Below are 23,495 nucleotides of genomic sequence, written 5' to 3'. Positions count from 1 at the left end.
TTAGCTCCGGCTAATGGCATCCATGATATGAATTACAAGATTTGCTTCGGCTAATGGTTACCGTGATAGGATTGCCGGGAGATGAATTACAAGATTAGCTTCGGCTAATGGCATCTGCAATAGGATTGCTGGGAAATAAATTACAAGATTAGACTTTGCAAGGTCACCCAGTTTGTGGAAGTAAATAAGATTATTCAACTAAGAATATACAAATGAGTGTTAATTGGTTTAAAAGATTTACAAGCAAAATATAAGTTCTCTGTTATAATTCTCATGGATTCGATAGAAAGTTAATACTTCATTCGTATTCATTACATGAGCATACATATATTCTTTATCAATATAATGGTATGTTTATTTATGTAACAGGTCCATCAAACATCCAGGACTCTACTTTGTGAAGCTTATGTAAATATTTAACTTAAACAAAAGGGAATTAATGTATTTAACTTGCTCGTAGGATATATATATTGTGTGGAATTATGAGGTTTGATATAAGGTCCGAAATTATAGGACCTTGTGATGATGGGTTAATTAAGTAAATTGATAGTAGTCGATAACTTGGGATGTCCTAAATGTAAACGAAACTCTGCCAAATTTTTGGGAAAAAAAACCCTTAAATAAAGAGGATATGTTGGAATCTTTTAACATTGATCGAGTCGTACAGTTCGGACTGTTACACTCGAAGTATTAATAACTCATTAACTAAAGCATGTTTTATAATAACATATCTAATAATATAAGATACCTTTAATTCATGGTAAATGTTCATCTTAAATGCAGGCCTATCAGATAAATGAAAGGATTGATTGATGAGTTTAAATACTGAAATTGAAAGGACAAAGGGAGGGTCAAACTTAGAAAAGAGATGTTGGTGCAGTCCAAACTAGAACACTATTCAGTAATTGGGTCATATCTGGAGCTGTAGATCTCAGATTTAGGTTTGCTTTATATGGATGGAAAGTTAATACATAGGCCTACAACTTTTATGGGAGTCCAAGATTTAAAAATGTTGTTTTCAAGTCCAAATTGTAGCAACAATAGAGAAGTCTGAATCTGTCTTGTAGCCCAAACACTATTCAGTGTTCAGCCCATATCTTGAGTTCTAGAAGTCCAAATGACCTCAATTTTTTTTCCTGGAAGGATAAGATAATTTCCTAGAACTTTCATGCATATAGTTGGCTCCAATTCTGATGTTATCAATGACGTTTTGTTCAGACAAGAAGATAAGGATTTTCACCAAGTCAAGAGTTGGCCACCCACTCAACAATTAATCATTAAATCAATAGATCCAAATTTTAGCTTATATAAGGAGGCATTTTCCATGCATTTAGGCGTCTTGGTGGTTCAGATCAAGATCATGCTCTTTATTTCTTTCTTTATATTTTTGTAATGTTTAAGTTTTATTTCATATTATATTTTCCTTAATCTCTTGTTTATGCTTTTCATTTCCTTTACTATACTTATGTTCTTAAGTTGCTTATTTATGTTTATCTTCTTCATTATGTTTAGCTAAGTTTATTATGTCAAGGTGAAAAGGTTTCACTAATGGTGTTAGAATAGTTATAATATAAACTCAACATGGACTTCAATGTTTATATCCAAGAAAGTTTGTTATTAACATGTCTTATCTTTTTATCTTACTAATTCTTAATACCTTGTTAAATGGTTAGTTTAGATTTGTGTTGTATAACACTTGGTACAACAAATGCTTGGCACTTTCATAGCCAACGGTATGGTATAACCTACACATGTGCTATGAAAGGAACTTGATTTGTTGTTAACATAAGTTAACATCATAAATTCCTGACAATATTTAAAAGTATGGTGTTACTTAAATAAGATAATTAATATGATCAGTGTTAAAAATTTATAATGAATTAATTAAGGATAAATCATCTGATTTTGGAACCTCCTTTGTGTGTGGTTTCTAGTTGATTATTAAAAAAAAAAATTATACTATACTTATTTCTAATTCTATTAGTGGATCCTCTAACCTTGACAATTATTTTATCCTTGTTTAATTTTCAAATTAATCTTACATCTCAAAGTCCTCTTTACCTCATCATCATCATCATCGTCATTATTTATAATTTATATAGTTAAACTCTTTGTGGTTCGACCCCGATCTTACTGGATTATTTATTACTTCGACACTCTTAAACTTGGGAGAAGACATCAACCTTTTGGTCGTGTCACTTAGCTCTCTCTTTGTCTTCTCAATTTTAGTAGTTAAACTCATGAATCAATCCTTTGATTTATGTGATAGGCCTACATTTAAGATGAACATTTACCATAAATTAAAGGTATCTTATATTATTAGACATGTTATTCTAAAACATGCTCTAGTTAAGGAATTATTGATACTTCAAGTGCAAAATGATGATATAAAACCTTGGCATCTTTAAAATGCACTTTTAAGTACCCTAATTAGTAAGGGGAACTCATTGTCCTCTAGAAAAAACATTTATGCCTTACTAGACAGAAGCTTGCTCAAGGTGAAGCAAGCCATGGAAAAATCACATACGGGTAAAAGAGGCTTAATTTGCTACGACAATAAGCCTCCTTTGTTTTACAAGGGCAACTGGTATTAGAGAACCTTTTCAAGTGAAATCATTCTCCTAATAGAAATGAAAGCTTGAGGAAGAACAATGAGGGATCAATCCATAGGTATTTAGTGTATTCTAAGGATTTATAACTCTTCTTGAATATGATTCACTTATTCCCACGTTATCAGGGTAATCAAAGCAAACACTTTGGTGCCACCTTCAAGACATGTTCCTCTTAAAAACCTCCCCCACACCTATCACTTAGATCACCTTAAGATTGCATTACTTTTTAAGAGGAATGTAAAGTTTATTTTTTAAATAAAAAAAAGCCCATAATGTATTCTCTAACAAAAACATATCTTATTTATAGATCTCTTTATTACAATAACATCATTTCTTCAAGTGATGTCCAAGGGCTTCTCACCAATTTTATTTAGGGGTTGATCTTGGATCCCGCTAATTCTCCTAGTACAGTCTTTAGACTGACACAGTTCTCTAGTGTTTGATGCCTAAAGGCCTCTCACTAATTCACTAGTGGTTGATCTCAGATTTCCCATTCTCTAGTGTAGTCTTGAACAAGCGTGTTCTCTAAATGATGTCAAAGCTCTTCTCACCAATTTGTCAGAGATTGATCTTGGATCTCTAGCCTCTCCAATACAAATTTGAACTGGAATGACTTTCTAGTAAGGTTTCCATACCCCATGATAATGCTAGGAAAGTCAAATGGCATACTTTTCGATCGGGGAGCTCCTAAGCCCCCACACCATCACCTAATAGGCTACAAACCTCCCACTCTTCAGTGAGATCTTTCTCTAATTAAGGGCTTTCATGCCCTCATGCCATCTTAAAGAGGTCACATGTCTTTCAAACTCCAATGCGACCACTCTCCAAATGATGAACTTGGTTTCTCTGATGGAATAACATCACCTTATATAGGTTTGTCCTCTCCGCCCCTTAGAAATTTCTCTAAGTATAGGTGTCGACATGGATTCATCCTGTAAACCTTAAGGAATAAATAAGAAGAAAACATATGGGGGCAAAGATAAGACACTCAAAGGAAAATGGGGCCTAAGTCGCAAATAAGAGAAATTATGGGGTAAAATACCACTCCCTTTCATATTAAAAAACTGACAGCAACCATTTAAAAAGAGAGTGGTGGAGTTTTTCTTCTTTCTATTCTTGCGCAAATCAAGAGAGAAAACACCAAAAAATCCTAAAAACTCATTCCAAGAGTTAACAGTTTATAGTTAGAATAAACACTTTTATAGTTAAAAAATTTGACTGGTTGAGGATTGAGACCTTGATTCTAACCAGACAAGGAGTTCTAAACATGGTTTATAAGTTTCAAAATTCGACTACAAAATTGATGCCTTATTGTTGAATTTAGGATTAGGGTTCTTAGGACTTGAATTGGGGAAATATATTTAATTGTTAAAAATTAAGTTAATTCATGTGGTTGTTATGATTGGAGGCCATGAAATCATTGATGATTCATTCACAAAAAATGCTTCGGGCCCGATGGGGTAATGGAGTTATACGTGGCCGACCATATGAAGAAGCAAAAGAGAGAAAGGGGGAAACTATGATTTCTTTATTGAATTTATTATAATATGTTTTTTTTATGTGAATGTGTGTGTAAATTGATTGAAAATTAGCATTAACTGGGAATGAGGCAACTATTGGTTCCTTAAAGCCATGCTTTTCGGCCAATTATGCATCAAAGGGGGAGGATGTTTAATTTGACATATTTAACTTGATGACATGTATTTAATTATGTTGAAATGAGGAAAAAATACATATTGAAATAGAAAGGATGTGTGTTAGAAGAATATTGTTTGGAAAGTAAGTAAAATTGATAAAAATGTTCTATTTTGATGTTAAGAGGGAAGATTGAAATAAAACACAGTAAGAGTAAATTGGCTCTTAAGAGATATATTCTTTATATGGTATGTGGGATATGGCCCCTTTTAGGGTGGGGGGTTGGGGGGGGGGAAAAAAATAAAAGATTAAAAATGGAAAGTTGAAATTGTGGCATGTTGTGTGTAAAAAGAATGCTGACAAATCTAGATAGATTCATCTCCTGATTTTTTAGAAAGAATTCAAGTGGGAGATGAGAGAATTAGGATTTCAGTTACTCATATAAATTGTAGTTTTTGATATTGAATAACTAAGAAAATTGTGTCTTACTCAATTTGGAAGCTATAGAACTGCTAGTTATGGGTCACCAACTGAGAATGAGTCATGACAAACCTTATATGGTAGTAGGTCAGATTCGTGTACAAGACATTTCAAGTGTCTTGGGGGCATAATTAGGTTCTCCTCCCTTTATGGGACTTGTAGCATCATGTCTAAGCTTTCCAACAAGACTAACCTCACTTGAAAATGGAGTTCTAAAAATCTAGATAGTAAAAAATATGAGGAGAGGTTAGAAAGCGACCTATGCTAACATATTTGAAAAGTCACTAAAGCGACTATCTAGATGCATTAAGGGTTGAAAAAAATTGGTTCGCCTCTTACCTTCAAGAAAGACATGTGATATTATATCTTTGCTTTTTCCAAAATTTAATGGAAGCCCATGCTCCGAAATGGGAAATTTTATAATGATAGGCTATGGTCGGACAAAGAATTATAGTTATTAAATGAGTTGAAATGAGAAAAACATAAAATATTAAAGAAAAGAATAATTGAAAGAAAGATCTTTATATTGGGCTATTAATATGGTTATTATTGAAATGTATCCTTAACATAAGGGATAATTTATGAGAATATTGCCTATGATCATAGGAGGGACCACAGATGTGGAATGTGCAACAGCAGGGCAAACAAGGGAGCATGAGTATAGCTTTTACAGTTAGATAGATAATCAGTACCTATGCTTTTCTAGTTAAATTACATTGATTTAATACTGTTATTGATGTTAAAATGTGAATTAGTGGAATGTTTGAATATTCATATGAAAGAATGAAAAAGTTTGGCGTAATGATGTTGTTTGTCGCACATGTATTGGAGTGTCGCGACAATCATCCACCACTCTCAGGTATAGTTATGTCTATTTGAATATTGCCCAAATTATAGGGAGACGATGAATTCTTGTCTCTTATCAGTAAAACATAGAATGAGAGTCGCCCACCTTAGTTTTGGTTACTAGGAACTCTAACTGGTTCTCATAGATTAGGTACGGAGACTGCCGGTTGCCATAAAGAAATGTATTAACACCCCAAAATTACACCTTACCTAAGGTAAGCTTTGCATTGTTTAATTTTCTTAGTATGCAAAGGTTTTTCATTGCTATTGTAATTGTTCGTCTACTACGGATTAAGGAGAAAAGTCCCTCATGGGTTAAGGAAAGTCTTTACTATTTCGGGTAAAGCCCTAAAAACCATTCTAACGTCTATAAAAGAACCACCTTTTTAATTATCGGGAACATGTTTTACATTGATTAAAACTCGTAATTCCCATACATTTAAAACAACAGCAACATAATTTTTTTTTGGATTTTTTGAAATATTGGCTAAGTTCTCGTGACTTTAATAAACTAGTTATTAAAGCTAAAATGCATGCTAAAATTTATTGTTTGAAGTTGTCTTTGTCGTTTGAAAAATACCAATATGATTTTTTTTTTGCTTTGAGAACTTTGGTCGTATGCATGAAAACAAAAAACATTTTTTATTTTTAATGTTTGATTTTGAAAACTAGGTATTTTAATACTTTGATTTTGTATCTTTACAGTAATAAAACACAATCCATTATTAAAGTGATTTGGTAGAAAAAATACGCGGGAAAAACATAGAAATTTTTTTTAAAATGATTTTTTTTTTTCTTTTTGGACTAGGCCTATGTTTAAACCCCCCGTTATAAATTTTTCTTAGGTTAATTAAAATTGAGAAAATTTAACCATAGTTAAATGGGTTAGATCTAAAGTAAAGAAACCTAAATCCAGATAAAAATAGTGAATTAAAGAAAAATAAAAAAGTGAATATAGTTACTAAAATTGTTGAAAAGAAAAATATTTGTGAGGATAAATGAAACGTAAAGACCAAGAGATGTCAATATTTTGAAATTAACCGAAGGTTGAGAGTTTATTGTACAAATGATAAAAAGGATAGGGATAAATGTGCAATTAACAAAGATGATAGAAACTATAATATCATTTCTATTCTCTCTTGGAGTGACTTGCAAGAGCAAGAGAGAGTTTAGAGAGAGGCTGGAGAGAAAGACATATGATGGCAGAAACATACGATAGTTAATAAACTTCCACCTTCCATTGTTGGATTAGAACGGATATTTGGATATTATTTGTTCTCCTCACCATTGTTCATTGTACATTGGCACCAAAGGGATATTTTCTATATCCAGTCCTCGGTTTGAGAGATATCGCCGGTGGAGGACCAATTTTCTGGGAAAATACACCTTTTTGGACAGTCTTCTTTCGGCTGACTGCTTTCTCCTTCGGGCCACTTTTGGCTCAGATATAATTTGGATATGTTTGTTCTTCCTGATGCTTTCTAGATTTTTCTAAATGATGGAGATAAGAAATAACCCACTTAATATAGAAAGTTGTTGGTTCTCGCATAGCAGGTTGGGCAAGTTGAGGTCAGTTCGGTTTAAACCTATATTTCTAGAAATTTCACCAATTTTGATGAAATTGATATTTAATATGTTCTATACTATAATAATGCCATTAATAACTGATCGTAAATGTATTGTTTGTAATATTATCGTTTGTTATTATGGTTGATTGAATGTTGTCATTGATGTGTTTAGAAATAATATTGTTTGGGGAAAAGTTTGTAAAAATCGATAACAATGTTTTATTTTTGACATTAAGAGGGAAGATTGAAATAAATAAGATTTTAAATTGGCTCTTGAATAAGATATTTTTGACACTCTTAAATTGACATGTTTTTTGATACGGACTAGGGGTTGAGTTTAAAAGAGGAAAAAAGTTAAATGTGGATGTTGTGTGTAAAATGGGACAAAAAGGATTGATGAATCTGGACACATTTGTTCCTCCTAACTTTTGGAAGAGAATTCGAGTAGAAGAATGAGGGAATTAGGAATCAAGTTTCTTTATAGTAATTATAGTTTTGGATGTTAGCTAACTAAGAAAATTGATTTTGCTCAATTTTGAGTTGTAGAACTCCAACTATGGGTCACCAATAAAGATTGGGTCATGACAGACCTTGTAAGGCAATAGATATGATTTGTTAATAAGCAATTTTGACTATCTTAGAGGCAGAACTAGGTTCTCCTTCCTTTAGAGAACTTGTAGCCTCATGTCTTAGATTTCTAACAAGACAAATTGTGTTTGAAATGTAACTCTATAACTCTAGATATAGTTAAAAATCCGAGGAGAGGTCGGACAATAAACCAATTCAATATCAGACAATAACAGTTGGAAAGTAACAATACCATGTTGTTGATGAGCAATTTTGATTGACTTAGAGGCAAAACTAGGTTCTTCTTTCTCAAAGAACTTGTAATCTCGTGTCTTAGCTTTCCAATGAAAACAATCACGCTTGAAATGGAGTTCTAAAACTCAAGATATAATTAAACATCTGAGGAGAGGTCGGACATTAACAATTCAATATCCAAGATAGTAACAGTTGGACAGTAACAGTCCAATGTTTATTGATGAGCAATTTTGACTGTCTTGAAGGACAGAAACTGGATTCTCCTTTCTTTTAGAGAGAAACTTGTAGCCTCGTGTCTTAGCTTTCCAAAGAGACACAAATCACACTTTGAAATGGAGTTCTATAACTTTAGCTATAGTTAAACATCTAATGAGAGGTCGGACAATAATAGTTCAATATCAAGACAATAATTGTTGGACAGTAATAGTCCAATGTTTGTTGATGAGCAATTTTGACTGTCTTAAAGGTAGAATTGGGTTTTGCTTCCTTCAAAGAACTTGTAACCTCGTGTCTTAGATTTTCAACGAGACTAATCATGCTTGAAATGGAGTTCAATAACTCTAGCTATAGTTAAACATCTAATGAGAGGTTGGAGCTTGTAACAGTTCAATATCAAGACAATAATTGTTGGACAAGTAACAATCTTATGGTTAAGGCCGTTGCATGAGCAAATTTGACTATCTTAGAGACAGAATTGGGTTTTCCTTCTTTTCTCTGCTCAGATAACCTGTAATCCGCCTCATGTCTTAGATTTCCAACAAGGCCAATCTTTGCTTGAAACAGAGTTCTATAACTCTAGATATAGTAAAAAATCTAAGAAGAGGTTGGACAGTAACAATTCAAGGTTTAGACAGTAACAGTTCAAATATGAAGAAATGATTGAAAGAAAGACTTATTGGCTGTTGATATGGTTATTATAAAACATATGATTGAGTAAGGAAAATTTATGAGTTAAACTTGTGATTTGCAGGAGGGACCACAAGTGTTGTGCAACAACAATAACAGGGGAGCACGAGTAGAGCTTCTATTGCAGGTAGGTGATCCTCACCTAAGCTTTTTAGTTAAATTTAAGATTTTAATATGTTAATAATGTGAGATGTAAATGGGCAACATTGGATATTATGTGAAATGATGGAAGTTGGTATATGTAATGATGTTTTTTCGGTAGTATTCTGAAATATATGTGTGTTTAAGGGGACTACCCTTGTGTGCATTGCCAAGTGATGGAATTCCATTAACAAACAAAATATGAGAAGTGTTAATATGTGTTTCGACTCTAGCAATATTTTAGTGTATGTTAGGATCCTGAGTAAGGGGATCACCACGTGTTCGCTAGCATACACATTTAATGTATGTTAGGATTCCCGGGTAAGGGGTCACCACCTGTTGGCTAGCATACATTTAATGTATATTAGGATCTCGGGTAAGGGGATCACCATATATTGGCTAGCATACATTTAGTGTTTGTAGGAATCCTGGGATAAGGGATCACCTTGCATCGACTTTTACGGGGTGATAATGATACCAATGAAATTGGTATCAGTAATGTGTTAAGCGAAAATGATCATGGTTTATCTAATGAAATCTTTAATGGAGGTTGATAATGGAAGAGTGATTAGTACTTAAAAGTGCATTTTTATTAAGGTTTTATATCATCATTTTGCACTTGAGGTATTAATAACTCCTTAACTAAAGCATGTTTTATAATAACATATCTAATAATATAAGATACCTTTAATTTATGGTAAATGCTCATCTTAAATGCAGGCCTATCACATAAATGAAAGGATTGATTGATGATTTGAAGTAATGAAATTGAAAGGACAAAGAGATGGTCAAACGTAGAAAAGAGATGCATTTTACCAATGTTGGGATAGGTATCGAGACTTGCTTAATACATGCCCTTATCATGGTTTTGAAACATGGAGATTGGTTTCACATTTTTATGAAGGGTTAACATCTAGAGATAGGTAAATGATTGAATTGATGTGCAATTGAACTTTCGAAGATAAAGACTTTAATGAAGTAATGGAGTACCTAGACTTGCTAACCGAAAATGCTCAAAATTAGGACACCACAAGTACTTATGAGGCAGCAAGTAAAACTTAACCTCATACATCTAGTGGAGGTATGCACAACCTTAGGGAAGATCATGACCTCTAGGCCAAGTTTGCATCTTTAGCTAGAAAAGTTGAAGCACTTGAATTGAAAAGGAATGGTCAATTAAATCTTTCAAGACATTGTGTGTCAAAATCTGTGAAACCAATGAAACACTCAACAAATGATTGTCCAACTTTTCCTTCTTTTAGGGAATGCCCTCCATTGAACAAGCTCATGCTTAAACAGTTTTCAAAGGCCCAACCATAACCTATACTCACAAATGTACAACCCTGGTTGGAGAAATCACCCAAATTTCAGTTGGAAGAGTGATAGCAACAATGCACACCATAATTTTCAAAATTCTCATGGATATGCACCTTTAAGGAAAGTCAATCACAACTCTGAAATCTTTGAAACTTTTAAACAGGCAAGGATCAATATACCTTTGTTGGATGCTATTAAACAGGTTCCTTCCTATGCTAAATTTTTGAAAGATCTGTGCACTATGAAGAGAAAACTGAATGTGAAAAAGAAAGCATTTTTAGCTGAACAAGTAAGTGTCATTCTTCAGAACAATAATGCTTTGAAATATAAAGACTCTGGTTGTTCTACAATTTCTTGCTTTATTGGAGAACATAAAATTGAAAGAGCCTTACTTGATGATGGAGCTAGTGTAAATTTACTTCCATATTCAGTCTTTCAAAGTCTCAATGCACATCAAGAAGGTAAGTTATTACAGACTCTAAAAATGCACAAAAATATATTAGGATGGACCATAGCTGACATAAAAGGAATTAGCCCTTTGATTTGCACACACAAGATTTATTTGGAGGAAAATGCTAAACCCTCTAGAGAAATGCAACGAAGGCTTAATCCTAATATGAAAGAAGTAGTGAAAAATTGAGTCATTAATCTTCTAGATAATGGAATCATTTATCCTATTTTTGACAACAAATGGGTAAGTTGATTAGTACTTAAAAGTGCATGTTTATCAAGGTTTTATATCATCATTTTGCACTTGAAGTATCAATAACTCCTTAACTAAAGCATGTTTTATAATAACAAGTTTGATATTATAAGATACCTTAATTTACGGTAAATGCTCATTTTAAATGCAGGACTATCACATAAATAAAAGGATTGATTGATGAGTTTAAGCATTGAAAGTTAAAGGACAAAGAGATGGCCAAACTTAGAAAAGAGATGTCGGTGCAGTCCAAACCGGAACATTGCTCGGTAATTGGATCATATCTGGAGCTCTAGATCTGGGATTTAGGTCCATTTTATATGGATGGAAAGGTAAAACATAGGCCTACAACTTTCATTTGGACACCAAGATCTAAGAAGGCCGTTTTCAAGTCCAAATTATAGGAACAACGAAGAAGTCCGAAGCTGTCCTACAGCCCAGACACTATTTAGTGTTCAGCCCATATCTTGAGTTCTAGAAGTCCAAATGACCTTATCTTTTTTTTGTTGGAAAGATGAGACAATTTTCCTAGAACATTCTGAGGATTCTGGGCAAATTATTGATGTTAGTAATGACGTCTTGTTCAGACAAGAAGATAAGGATTGTCACCAAGTCAAGATGTGGCCACCGACTCATCAATTAATCAACAAATCAATAATTCCAAATTTTGGCCTATAAAAGGAGGCACTTAGCATGTATTGAGGCATCTTGGTTTCCAGATCAAGATCATGCTCTTGCTTTCTCTCTTTGTATTGCTTATGTTTTGCTTTCATTAATATCAAGTTTATGCACTTAATTTCCTTTCCTTTACTTAGTTAACTTCTTTCTCATTTATGTTCTTATCTTGTTGATTTATGTTTCTTTCATTCATTATGTTTAGCTAAGTTAATTATGTCAAGGTGAAAAGGGTACACTAATGGTGTAAGAATAAGTATAATATAAACTTAACATGGACCTTAACGTTGGATACTAACATGTTTTATATGTTGTTATCTTGTTCACTTTTAATACTTGCTTGTTAAATGGTTAATCTAGATTTATGTTGTATAACACTTGGTACAACAAATACTTTGGTACTTTCATAGCCCATACTGTATGGTAAACCGACACCTGAGCTATGAAAGGGACTTGATTTGTTGTTAACATAAGTTATAATCATGAATGCCTGCCAACATTTACAAGTATTAGCTTTATTCGAATAAGATAACTAATGTAATCATACTTAACAATTTATAATCTGATTGGAACCTCCTTTATGTGTGGTTTCCAATTGAGTAATAAGAGTTTATACTATACTTGTTTGAAGTACCATTAGTGGATCCTCTAACCTTGACATTTCTTTTTATCGTTGTTTAATCCTTACATTAATCTTTCAACTCGAAGTTCTCATTAATTTTCTTCCTTCTTTTCTTTATTATTATTTGTTGTTGTTGTTTGTTGTTGTTATCTGTTCATAAACTTAGTATATAGGCTGGAAACCTGTGACCCGATCTTTTAGATCATTCTCAGGTATAACAACGCCACGTACTGAGTATTATTATTATTATTACTAATGATGCACTTTGGGCTTATCGAACTGCATATAAAACATCATTAGGTATGTCACCTTATAGACTAGTCTATGGAAAACCTTGTCACTTGCCTGTGGAAATTGAACATAAAGCTTATTGGGCTATTAAAGCTTTCAATTCAAATATTGATGATGCTAGTCAGCTGCGAAAATTGCAAATAAATGAGCTTGAGGAAATTAGAAATGATGCATATGACAATTCAAGAATTCATAAAGCAAGAATCAAAGAGTTTCATGACAAGAAAATACTGAGAAAAACATTCAATGTTGGTCAAAAAGTCTAGCTTTATAATTCTCGACTCCATTTATTTCCTGGAAAACTAAGATCAAGATGGAGCGGTCCTTTTATTGTGAAACATGTGTATCCATGTGGGGCCTGTGATATCGAGAATTCAAAGAATGGCAATGTTTTCAAGGTAAATGGGCATCGGTTGAAAGTTTATTTTGACAATTTTTCAGTTGAAAATGACTCTACTGAATTGAGTGATCCTGTATATAAAGATTGATTCTTTTCTCACATTGTTTTGTGTTTGTTTTGGTGTATCTTTTGTTTTGCTAGTTTCTCTCACCCCGGTCAAATGGCGGATAACGGTACTCCGTGACTCTTAAGTCGGTTTCTTTCAGTTTCCCATGATAACTGATATCTGTGTATATAATTGTGCAATTCTCTGCTCTTTTCTTCTTTCTTTGAAATCTCCCATCCAATTCACATTTAAAAATGGACACCACTCTTGAAAAATTGAAAAGTATTTTCCCGCTCTGCCTCAGAATGCGATTACAAAATTTACCGTGCTAGGTGTGAAAGATTGAGGTTGTTAATGAACCATGGAATTCCTGAATGATATTCGTTGGCTGATTGAAGCAAAGGTCCGATTATCAGGTGAGTCCTCCAATTCTTTCATTTCACACATGCCTGGAACAGGTAAAAGCACTTTTTGCAAAGAAACGTCGTGCAAAACGACTGAAAGTCTGTCACAAATGTGCCAGATGACTTGTAATGCGACATGTCGTTCTTTAGGAATGGTATCTGTAAATCGTGAAGATAAAATACAATTCATTAAGGATGGCCTGAGTAAGGGGTCTTTAGATAATCTTTTATTGACCCTTGAGACGCATCCTAGTGGAGATGTGCATCGTGTAATTCATGATTTATGGCCACAATTCCATAAAGAACATGATCGACTTAGTCTTGGGAATCTGACTAAAAAGACCCTGTTTTGCCAGTTTTTAAGAAAACTGGATGGGAAGCCTATCCCCGACCCATAGAAGGTGTTTAAGCCGTTCTTGGACGTAAAACCAAGGGAAGATGTGAGCCACAATCACAACTACCTGTACATACATGCTTTGTCAAAATAAATAAATAAAGAGAGAGAGTGTGAGACTACAGCTGGCCTACATGTAGGTGGTATGATTGTATTTTCACTTTTTCATTTATAAATTCTTCTCTTCCTTCCCTTCATTTCTACTCATCCCATACATTCATCAAATATAGAAGTGTGTAGAAATGGCAGGTTTCTCAAGTCATCACATAAGAAATATTGTGTTTTTCGGTGGATCTAGCCCTGGGAAAGAAAAAGAGTTTTTTAGAATCAGCAAATCATCTTGGTCAAGTACTAGCTGAGAGAAAGATTCATTTAGTGTATGGGGGGAGGCAGCCTTAGGTTAATGGGAGGTGTTTCAATGGCTGCATTTTTAGGAGGCAGTCAAGTTTTGGGGGTCGTCCCCAAAGCTTTAGCAAATGGGACATCATTGGAAAAACAATTGGAGAGGAACTATAGTCCCAACAATGTCTGACCGACTGAATACCATGTTTAAACCATGTTGATGCCTTCATTGCCTTACCAGGTGGTCTGGGCACATTGGAAGAGATCTTTCATATTTCATCTTGGGCCCAACTGCACATTCACCATAAAATCTATAGGTTTGTTTAAATGTTAATGGTTTTTATGATAAGTTTTGCTATCTTTCCTTGATCAAGCTGTGGAACAGGAATTCTAACATCTTCGACACGACAAATCATAATCTCTGCTGCTACTGCTGAACAATTGATTGACCAACTACAATCTTTCATCACCTATCATTTGATCCCTGCATGAGTCGCCTAGATTGGGTCAACTAAGGAAAGCCGTAAAAAGCTTAGATTAGATTTGAGCCTTCATCTGTGAAAACTTGTGTCTTTTGGTTTTATTAATAGCATATTATTTTGTTTTGTTACTTCTTATGTTTGTTTAAGTGTATTTCAGGTTTTGTCATTATTCGTTGTTTCAGGTGATGTCTTCTATACTCTATCTTTCTACCTTACGACATTGAGGACAATGTCTCGTTTTGGTTGGGGGAGAGGGTAGTACTTCAAAAAAAAAAAAAAACTAACTTGCTAACTGTTTTTTGCTATTATTAAAACCATTTGACAAAATTGTTATTAGGATGGCAGAGTATGGAATCAATTTTTATTGACTCTAGAGACGCATCTTTAGTAAGTTTCATTACCAAGGTCTATCATTAATACTTCTTGAAATATTCAGGTTTACAAACTCTCACATTGTTATCACTTGATTCTGCTCATATACTCATTTAACAAGTAATTATTAAACCTTCATTTTCACACACACACACTTTAACATATGATTGTGGGTTGCACATTGGATTATTACATTAATTATGTTCTTTTGTTGAAGGTAACAACTAAGGGAAAAGGATAGTATATAATTTGCAAAAAAAGAAAAAAGAAAAAAGAAAAAAAAGATAGTATTGATGATAATAAAACGTAGATAAGTTTGGTTTCGTAGCCTCCCTAAACCTAATCAATTAAGCCCGAAGGGGGTGTTTTTTAACACCTAATACCCTAAAGTCAACTGACTTGGGAGCTATTGGGGCCCAAAGCTTGTACATGGGTTAAGGAGAAAAGCTTAAGGGAATCAAAACATTGCACTATCTACGTATCAGTATCTGCAACCCGAGTTGTTAAGCTCGTAGGGGTGTCTCAACACCTAATGCCCTAAGACCAACTGGTCTGGGAGTCATTAGCCTAAAACTCGTTACATGGTCGTTAAAGATACATTGTGTTTTTAAGTTGTATGTGTATATAAATAAAAAAAAAAAGAAAAAAAAAAATTAATCCCAACCCAAGGAAGTTCACCTTAAACATTTGAACATAATATTGTTTTCTTCCAACAAAAGCCCCATCATCTATGTTTTCATTGAGCACACAAAAAAGAAGGTTTATTAATATCTTGTTTAAGAAGTATGAAGCAGGAATATAAATTTAATGAGAGTTTGTTTATCTAGATAGATTAATGGAAGTTGAATGATGAATGCCTTGCTTTGTGGAACTTGCAAATTGTTTCTCTATTTTAACGCTTTAGATTACTAGGGACTAGTAATAAGCTGGTTTGGGGGTGTGATTAAGTACTTAAAAGTGCATGTTTATCAAGGTTTTATATCATCATTTTGCACTTGAAGTATCAATAACTCCTTAACTAAAGCATGTTTTATAATAACAAGTTTGATATTATAAGATACCTTAATTTATGTTAAATGCAGGACTATCACATAAATAAAAGGATTGATTGATGAGTTTAAGCATTGAAAGTTAAAGGACAAAGAGATGGCCAAACTTAGAAAAGAGATGTCGGTGCAGTCCAATCCGGAACATTGCTCGGTAATTGGATCATATCTGGAGCTCTAGATCTCGGATTTAGGTCCATTTTATATGGATGGAAAGGTAAAACATAGGCCTACAACTTTCATTTGAACACCAAGATCTAAGAAGGCCGTTTTCAAGTCCAAATTATAGGAACAACGAAGAAGTCCGAAGCTGTCCTGCAGCCCGGACACTATTTAGTGTTCAGCCCATATCTTGAGTTCTAGAAGTCCAAATGACCTCATCTTTTTTTTGTTGGAAAGCTGAGACAATTTCCTAGAACATTCCTAAGGATTCTGGGCAAATTATGATGTTAGCAATGACGTCTTGTTCAGACAAGAAGATAAGGATTGTCACCAAGTCAAGATGTGGGCACCCACTCATCAATTAATCAACAAATCAATAGTTCCAAATTTTGGCCTATAAAAGGAGGCACTTACCATGTATTGAGGCATCTTGGTTTCCAGATCAAGATCATGCTCTTGCTTTCTCTCTTTGTATTGCTTATGTTTTGCTTTCATTAATATCAAGTTTATGCACTTAATTTCCTTTTCTTTACTTAGTTAACTTCTTTCTCATTTATGTTCTTATCTTGTTCATTTATGTTTCTTTCATTCATTATGTTTAGCTAAGTTAATTATGTCAAGGTGAAAAGGGTACACTAATGGTGTAAGAATAAGTATAATATAAACTTAACATGGACCTTAACGTTGGATACTAACATGTTTTATATGTGTTATCTTGTTCACTTTTAATACTTTGCTTGTTAAATGGTTAATCTAGATTTATGTTGTATAACACTTGGTACAATAAATACTTGGTACTTTCATAGCCCATACTGTATGGTATAACCGACACCTGAGCTATGAAAGGGACTTGATTTGTTGTTAACATAAGTTATAATCATGAATGTCTGCCAACATTTACAAGTATTAGCTTTATTCGAATAAGATAACTAATGTAATCATGTTAAAAATTTATAATCTGATCGGAACCTCCTTTATGTGTGGTTTCCAATTGAGTAATACGAGTTTATACTATACTTGTTTGAAGTACCATTAGTGGATCCTCTAACCTTGACATTTCTTTTTATCGTTGTTTAATCCTTACATTAATCTTTCAACTCGAAGTTCTCATTAATTTCTTCCTTCTCTTTTTTATTATTATTGTTGTTGTTGTTGTTGTTGTTGTTGTTATCTGTTCATAAACTTAGTATATAGGCTGGAAACCTGTGACCCGATCTTTTAGATCATTCTCAGGTATAACAACGCCACGTACTGAGTATTATTATTATTATTACTATTACTAGTACTACTTTTGTTGTTATTATCGTTATTATTGTTATTGTTGCGTTGTTATTTATAATTTATACAATTAACCTCTTTGTGGTTCGACCTCAGTCTTGCCGGGTTATTTATTACTTCGACACTCCTGCACTTGGGAGAAGACATCAAGCTTTTGGTCGTGTCATAAGTCCTACCCAAGTTGTACCCAAAAAGTCTGGAGTCACTGTGATAACAAATGAGAAAAATGAGTTAATTCCAACTAGAACTGTTACTGGTTGGCGCATGTGCAATGACTATAGGAAACTTAATTCAATGATTAGAAAAGATCATTTCCCTTTACCTTTGATTGATCAAATCCTAGAAAGAGTTGTAGGTCATGAATTTTATTGTTTCCTAGATGGCTATTCAAGTTAAATCAAATTGAAATTGCATTGGAAGATCAAGAGAAGACTACTTTCACATGTTCATTTGGTACTTTTGCATATCGAAGGATGCCTTTTGGATTATGTAATGCACCAGCCATGTTTCAAAGATGCATGCTTAGCATATTCAGTGATATGGTTGAATGTTTTCTTGAGATTTTTATGGATGATTTTTCTATTTTTGGTGATTCATTTGATGATTGTTTGACTAACTTAGAAAAGGTTTTGAGCAAGTGTGAAGAGAAGAATCTTGTACTGAATTAGGAAAAATGTCACTTTATGGTAACAAACGACATTGTACTGGTTATATTATTTCATCGAAAGGAATTGAGGTTGAAAAATCTAAAATCGAGTTAATTGCCAAACTTTACCAACACCAAAATCTGTTAAATATGTTAGATCATTCTTAGGACAAGCTGGTTTTTACAAAAGGTTCATCAAACATTTTAGTGTAATATCTAAGCCCTTGAGTAACCTTCTAACAAAGGATAATATTTTTTAATGGATTGAACATTGTGAAGAAGCCTTTGTTAAACTTAAAAACTTGCTTACTTCTGCTCCTGTCATTCAACCTCCTGATTGGTCATGACCTTTTGAAATAATGTGTGACACTAGTGATTATGCCGTGGGTATTGTCTTGGGACAAAGAAAAGATAAGAAACCTTATGTGATTTACTATGCAAGTAAAACTTTAAATAGTACTCAAATGAATTACACCACTACTAAAAAAGAATTACTTGCAGTAGTATTTGCATGCGATAAATTCAAGTCTTATCTTGTTGGCTTATCTGTTGTTGTTTTTAGTGATCATACAACATTGAAAATTCTTTTTCTAAGAAAGATTCTAAAGCTAGATTGGTGCGGTGGATTTTGTTACTTCAAGAATTTGATATTACAATCAAAGACAAGAAAGGCACCGAAAATGTTGTCGCAGATCATTTGTCAAGATTGACAACAAATTCGAAATCTGACATCATACCAATCGATGACTACTTTCCCGATGAATCTTTACTTTTTGTTTCTACAATGCCTTGATTTTCTAATATTGTTAATTTTCTTGTTTCAGGATAATTGCAAGCTCATTGGAGTACCCAAGACAAAAGAAAGTTCTTGAATGAAGTGAAAAACTTTTATTGGGGTAACCCTTATTTATTCAAATATTGTTCTGATCAAATATTTCGAAGATGCATTCTTGACAATGAGGTAAGTAGTGTCATTAAATTATGTCATTCTGAAGCATGCTTGGAACAGGTAAAAGCACTTTTGCAAAGTAACGTTGTGCAAAATGACTGAAAATCTGTCACAGATGTGCCAGATGGACTTGTAAGGCGACATGTCATTTTTTAGGAATGGTATCTATAAACCATTAAGGTCCATGTTACAGTTTTATGAGGTTTTTATTCAAATTATGATGTTAGCAATGATGTTTTGCTCAGACAAGTAGATAAGGATTGTCACCAAGTTAAGATGTGGCCACCCACTCATCAATTAGTCAACAAATCAATAGTTCCAAATTTTTGCCTATAAAAGGAGGCATTTGCCATGCATTTAGGCATCTTGGTTTCTAGATCAAGATCATGCTCTTGCTTTCTCTTTTTGTATTGCTTATGTTTTGCTTTCATTAAAATTAAGTTTATGCATTTCATTTCCTTTCTGTTATTTAGTTAACTTCTTTCTCATTTATGTTCTTATCTTGTTCATTTTATGTTTCTTTCTTTCAATATGTTAACTAAGTTAATTATGTCAAGTGAAAAGGGTACAATAATGGTGTAAGAATAAGTATAATATAAACTTAACATGGACCTTAACGTTGGATACTAACATGTTTTATATTTGTTATCTTGTTCACTTTTAATACTTTGCTTGTTAAATGGTTAATCTAGATTTATGTTGTCTAACAGTTGGTACAACGAATACTTGGCACTTTCATAGCCCATATTGTATGGTATAACCGACACCTGAGCTATGAAAGGAACTTGATTTGTTGTTAACATAAGTTAAAATCATGAATGTCTGACAACATTTACAAGTATTAGCATTATTCGAATAAGATAACTAATGTAATCATGTTAATAATTTATAATATGATTGGAACCTCCTTTATGTGTGGTTTCCAATAGAGTAGTAAGAGTTTATACTATACTTGTTTGAAGTACCATTAGTGGATCCTCTAACATTGACATTTGTTTTTATTATTGTTTATTCCTTACATCAATCTTACATCTCAAAGCTCTCTTTATTATTACTATTACTATTACTATTACTATTATTAATATCATTACTACTACTACTACTACTATTACTATTATTGTTATTATTAGTATTAGTATTATTGTTGTTGTTGTTGTTTATAATTTATATATCGTTAACCATCCTATGGTTTGACCCTGGTCTTTGCCGTGTTATTTATTACTTCGACACTCCTGCACTTGGGAGAAGACATCAATCTTTTGGTCGTGTCAAAGAGGAAATGATTTTTAGTAATTGAAGGAGAAAGAGTTTCCAATGAAAACCAGAAGGGAGAAGTGAAGAAAATATGAATGCATGATTGTCTTTTTAAATTGTTGAATTTTTGTGTTGCTATATTATTATGATTTTTCATGTTTCAATAATATGTATTTTTTTCTAGGACCATCGCATGGACGACAAGAGTAGATCCTAGCTTAAGTTTATTTTTTATAGTCTAGGTTATAGGGAGTATATCCTTGTATTTTGTAATATTATAACTTTTTTTTTATCAAATTTAAGAAATATATAGATAAAAAATAGAGCTGGAGAACCAGCAAGGTACATAATATTTACATAAGGAACAAGAAAGGGAACAGACTCCCTTGAACAACCATAAATCCGAAATATATGTAAGAGAACATACTCCTTTGCACAACCATATATCCGAAAAGATATTAATAGCAGTAGATCCTGCTTTACAAGCACAGGGAACAGCCTCCCTAGAAAAATGTAAGCTAGCATATTTAAATGGACAAAATATAGACCGAAGTTGTGGAAACAAAAACCTAAGGCCAAAGAACAATCTTCCGAAAACAAGCACGCCCTTAATGAAAAAGGGCATTTCAACAACCATCATAATCAACAAGTAAACACAGCACTAAAAAGAACAAACAACAACAACCAACTGGACCCTTCTGGCCATCGAACCAAAAGAAAAACCCAAATAGTAGCAATCAGCTGAACCAAAAACAAGAAACAACAAGCCACAGATGAATCAAACCAAATAGGCAGAGTATCTACACCAATCAAAAAAATCCAAGGGGCGGAGTAATCATCCACAAGTTTCCTTGTTTTTTCCTATTAGATGTACCAAGAGTAGCATCAGACAAGATAATGGGAGTACCTTGTGGCATTAACCTAGCACACTTAGGCAGAGAACGATCCTTGCTCGTACTAGAGGGAGAACCAAGCTTCTTGTTTCCAAAGAAATCAGACCCAGAGGAATCTGCAAGATTGCTAGGCAAGACATGCAAGTCAAATATAGCATCTCCAGGAAGTTTTGCCTTTTTCCTCCTTCTATTAGCTTCCCAAGTTCTAGTTACAGTTGTAGCCATAGTGTAGAATCCTAGGGGAGGGCATAGGACAGGTTTCACATTAGCCATGGTCTCCGAAGGGCCAGTAGAAGATATATGAGTAGAAGATACATGCATATGTTTGGCTAGCACAAGGGTAGGCAAGTCTTTAGGTCTAGCACCAAGGTTCAAGTAGGTAGCACCAGAATGCCCAAGCTTGTAGCATTGTGGGCAGATCTTTGGAAGGGATTCATAGATAACCTTCTGGTTAATTGTGATGCCATATGGCATGGATATGTTACTAGAGGGTGGTAGATCCATATATAGATCAACTTGTATAAAAAATCTAGCAAATGAAACCCGAGACATGGAATTTGTTGGAGCATCACGGCGGATGGGTTTGCCAATGATACTACTAATCTTTGACAAACAAGCTTGTGACAAAAATTCCAAAGAAAGGTTGGGAAATCTCACCCATACCGGTGCAGATGACAAGTTTGGTTTACAAAAATAAAAAAAGGAGTCATTGGTTTTAAAACCAGCAGTTGACCTTAGACAGTGTATAGACCTCTGTTCAAGACATGTAACATATCCTCTTCTGTTGAAAATCAAAAGATTAACTAGCCCAAATCATGAAGATACAGGGTGACATTACATTTCCATACATGAGCCATAAATTTTCCAATTATGGTATATCTAGGAGGTTTACCAAAATAGTAACCAATCAAGCATTGTTTCCAGATATCCTTAAGTTCACCAAAATCCTCAGGTAATAGAGAACATGAATCAAGGTTACTAGAGGATGGAATATACTTAAGGTCAGGGCCTTTAGCTACAGGTAGCATAGAAATCTTAGGATGATCATCATCAATAATGGACAAAGAGATACCTGGTAGGGGAGAGGTGAGTGTCATTGTCATAAGCGAAGCGCTCTCAAAGCTACCAAGAGCCATCCTAGTAGAGGGAGGCGTGACCACCATAATGGCCCTTAACGACCCAGCTCCTATCAAATCCTCTAGGTTTCCATAAGCCATAATGGCTTGATATCTACCCAGTCCAGCAGAGGTGGCTAGCACGAATATGGTTGTTGCTAAGGGATTAGGGTTACAGGTAGCAAGCCCACCACCTCAGAATCTGGTGCCAACAAAGTAGAAGACAAAGAGTCAGGATAAGCCAACCCAATAGTCAGGACATCTTGAGAAGATGGGGGGTGAATCACTTTGAAGAGGTCGAGAGCAATGGTGTCCGGCAGGGAAGCCCTATGTTGTGAGGCGAGGACTATCAAATTAGGCATCGCGAAGCATCATCAGTTTCTTTTTAGATTTCCCCATGATTCAAACAAGAGAGACCCTCAATAATCAGACAGTAGGTAGAGAAGATGTTATACAGTGGGGAAGGAACAATCGAACACCAACAAATGCTAAAAAGTTTTCTATAACTTAATTTGTATAATTGATGTTTAAACTTGAATAGATGAACTTAATTATGAAATTCATATAATCATGTTTGATGTATGTGTGTTTATCCCTCTTATTCATTTATAATGATATTTGTTGTTCAATGTATGCTATATATGTTGTGGTTGTGATGTTAATGATGATGTTTGTGGGATTGAGACCCAGGATGATTGGGTTATGATTGAGTTATGAGATGTAAGATATTAAAAGTGTAAACAGGGTATATGTCAATAACTTAGGACCTTCTAGTATAGGGGATACTCTTCCAAAATTTTAGTGGAAATTTCGGTAAACTTGTATATGAGAATTGGGAAAAAAATTCTGTATTTTTACATACCAAATCATAGGAAAGTAACTATAATCACGTATGAAAAATTGGGGCGTTACAGTTGGTATTAGAACTACCGGATAAGGTTTAGTGAGTTTATAAGATGCAAATGATGCATAAGGTAACACAAATAAAAATTGTTGTATTGATAAGTGTTATATAATGGTAGTAAAAATAATAAAAAGCTTTTCAGATATGAAGAAATTAAGTTGCTTATATGGTTTAGACAAATCAGGATAAA

At 33.7% G+C, this 23,495-nt stretch overlaps 1 pseudogene; it reads right to left on the bottom strand.

Annotated features, from left to right (window-relative positions):
* LOC140955879 (uncharacterized) overlaps positions 1-22,503 on the bottom strand; it is a 39,977-nt pseudogene extending 17,474 nt beyond the window's left edge.
* Between the last annotated feature and the right edge of the window lie 992 nt (positions 22,504-23,495).

Source organism: Populus alba, chromosome 8 (genome assembly GCF_005239225.2).
Source record: "Populus alba chromosome 8, ASM523922v2, whole genome shotgun sequence".
NCBI lineage: Eukaryota > Viridiplantae > Streptophyta > Magnoliopsida > Malpighiales > Salicaceae > Populus > Populus alba.
This window is presented reverse-complemented; position numbering and strand designations above follow the sequence as displayed.